A 3,394-nucleotide genomic window follows, 5' to 3' on the forward strand; every position below is an offset into this window, starting at 1 on the left:
CTCAGCCTCTTATCTGAAAGCTCTGGGGAGACACAGTTCAGAATTCAGACTGTGCTTGGCTCCTGAGTGCCACCTGCCCCGTGTGCCTTATGGAACCCTCACAGAAAGGACAGGGTCAAACTCTTTATGACTTCCCCAGTGAGATAAAAAACACTCCCATAAAGTGGGAGGAGTCAGAGAAAGAGACTCCTGGCGAAAGTGCATGTTGTCACCAGCTGAGTTTTCCATGAAGCTCACAGTGGTTAAGACCTCTGGAGACTGCTGATCTCTTCCATTTGCCAGGGCAAGAAGTCTTTACAGGGCTGGAGAGATGGCTTTGCTGTTAAGGCATTTACCTGCAAAGTCTAACCCCCCAGGTTTGGTTCCCCAGGACCCACATAAAGCCAGATGCACAAGGTGACACATGTGTCTAGAGTTCATTGCAGTGGCTATAGGCCCTGATATGCCCATTCTCTCTCTCTCTCTCTCTCTCTCTCTCTCTCTCTCTGCCTCTTTCTGTCTTTCTCTCAAATAAATAGATAAATAAAGCATAAAAAAAGGTTTTACAATTAAATTGATGCCCACAAAGGAAATTACAAGTGGCAGAACAGGGATTCCTTCTTCCATGTGCCAACCAGGGGACTCACAGATGGCAGGTGAAGTGGGATGTTTGTGCCAGCCTGGACTCCTTGGGGACAGACACTCACACCATTCACAGTGACTACTGCTAGCTTGTTTGGGTACACTTTGCCCACTTCTGGCTCATCAGCTCTGAGATTTCCCCCATCAGACCCTCTCACCTGCACCCAACCAGAAGCCATTTCCCTAAGTCTCTTCCTGCTTGGTCCCCTGGGTGCAGTTTCCTTCCAGTCCCTGGAATATTCCAGCACAAGGTGACTTAATCTGCCCGCCATCTCCCGCATATGCCCGATTTCCCCAAGAACTGAAGCTAAATCTTCCCCCAATGTACAAAACCCAGGTACTTCTAGAAACTGTAAATATGAGTCTCCATTAGGCTTTTGGAGCTACCATGGAATGAATGAATAATCATAAAAGATACTTCCTCTGTGGAAATTTATGCCTTTCACATTCCCCCATCCCAGTTCCCTATGAGACAAAAATCATATTTTACTAAAATCTATCTCCCACCAGCAGTTCCAGAACACCTCACTAACTGACTGTATTTATTGGGAAATTATTCCCATTCATTCAGGCATCATCCTAGCATTATATTTACCTTAGGCCGCGGGAGCATAAGGCCTGGCCTCCATACTTGAGCACGCTGGCATTTCTGCAAAGGCGTTTTGTCAACACTGCCTGCAAGGGTGGAATCTTAAAACCAAATGGGTGATCTTTGGGAAATCCATTAGTTCTTATCAAATAAGACAACTGTCCACCTGATTCTGCAGACCAAGAGGCTCCATCCCAGCTCCAGGGTGTTTCCTGGAATTTTGAATTTATAATATGGTGTCTTGCTTAGCATTCTAAGATGTTTGTTGGAGACAGGGTCTCTTGTAGCTCGGGCTGTCTCTAACTCCATATATTAGCTGAGGATGACCTTGATTATATACTTTTAAAAATATTTTATTTGGCCGGGCGTGGTGGCGCACGCCTTTAATCCCAGCACTTGGGAGGCAGAGGTAGGAGGATTGCCATGAGTTCAAGGCCACCCTGAGATGACAGAGTTAATTCCAGGTCAGCCTAGACCAGAGTGAGATCCTACCTCGAAAAACCAAAAAAAAAAAAAAAAAATTTTTATTTGGACTGGAGAGATGGCTTAGCAGTTAAGCTCTTGCCTGTGAAGCCTAATGACCCTGGTTAGAGGCTCGATTCCCCAGGACCCACATTAGCCAGATGCACAAGGGGGCACATGCGTCTGGAGTTCGTTTGCAGTGGCTGGAGGCCCTGGCGCGCCCATTCTCTCCCCCCTCCCTCTCTCTCTGCCTGTCACTCTCAAATAAATAAATAAAAATAACACAAAAATTAAAAAATATTTTATTTATTTATTTATAAGACAGAGAGATGGGGGCAGATAGAGAGTACGGGCACACCAGGGCCTCCAGCCACTGCAAACGATCTCCAGATGCATGCACCCCCTTTTGCATCTGACGTATGTGGGTCCTGGGGAATCGAACCTGTGTCCTTAGGCTTCACAGGCAAGCACATTAACTGCTAAGCCATCTCTCTAGCCTCGACCTTGAACTTTTTTTTGTATAGAAATACTTATTAACAGAAAAGGCCTGTAGACTCATTTCTTCTTGGGCATACCCACGGTGCCACCACAGCGGCCACTGGTCTTGGTGTGCTGGCCTCGGACACAAAGGCCCCAGAAGCAGCTCGGATCTTCTTCAGTGGCTCCAGATCTTCCCGGAGCTTGTTGTCCAGGCCATGGGCCAGAACCTGGCTGTACTTCCCATCCTTCCCATCTTTCTGTCTATTCAAGAACCAGCCTGGGATCTTGTACTGGCATGGATTCTGCATAATGGTGATCACACGTTCCTCCTCACCTGCATCCCTCTTGGTGAGGTCGACGTCTGCTTTCCTCAACGCCCCGTGAGCATGCTTTTGTCCCACACCCTCAATGGCAGTGATGGCAAAGACTATTTTCCTATGCCCATCGATGTTGGTGTTGAGTGCTCACTAGATGTGCTGGAATTTCTCAGGGATCACTGGAGACATGACAGTGTGTAGGCCTCCTGTGGACTCGACCTTGAACTTTCCAATTTACTTTACTTTTTAAGAGAAAGCAAGTGCGTGAGAGAGAAAGAGAGAGAGAGAATTGGTGTCCCAGGGCCTCTGCCACTGTAATCAAACTCCAGATGCTTGCGCCCCTAGTGGGCACATGCAACCTTGCACTTGCCTCACCTTTGTGCATCTGGCTAAGGTGGGACCTGGAGAATGGAACATGTGTCTTTAGATTTCTCAAGCAAGCACCTTAACTGCTAAGCCATCTTTCCGGCCCTTGAACTTTTGATCTTCCTGCCTCTACCTGCTGAATGCTGAGATTGCAGGTGTGCAGTACCATGCCCCATTTATGCGGTGCTGGGGATGGAACCCAAGGCTTCGTGCATGTTGGGCAAGCACCATGCCAGCTAAGTCCCCAGTCTCAGGCCCGGTCTGAGAAGTGGTTTTGCCGTGCTGGGTAAGCTCCTGTAGTGACCAGGCCTTGACGACAAATTGCAAACCCTGCCATGTGGGTGGCTGCTCAGGAATGAAGGGTGCAGGAGGAAACGAGACAGAGGGCTTTGTTACACTTTGGAGCTGTTGACACCTGCCCTTCATGCAAGCCTGAGCCTGAGAGCCGCACCATTCACACCCCATCACCACCGTGCAAGCACTTGGATGATGCTCAACACAGGTTTTGGAGCAAAGGACGTGTGTGTGAGTCAGGCCTGGCCAGTCAGATCATCTTATT

At 48.3% G+C, this 3,394-nt stretch overlaps 1 pseudogene; it reads right to left on the bottom strand.

Moving 5' to 3' along the window:
• Positions 1-2,227: 2,227 nt before the first annotated feature.
• Positions 2,228-2,658, bottom strand: LOC101610398 (annotated as a pseudogene).
• Between the last annotated feature and the right edge of the window lie 736 nt (positions 2,659-3,394).

This window comes from Jaculus jaculus, chromosome 13, assembly GCF_020740685.1.
Source record: "Jaculus jaculus isolate mJacJac1 chromosome 13, mJacJac1.mat.Y.cur, whole genome shotgun sequence".
NCBI classification, from domain to species: Eukaryota; Metazoa; Chordata; class Mammalia; order Rodentia; family Dipodidae; genus Jaculus; species Jaculus jaculus.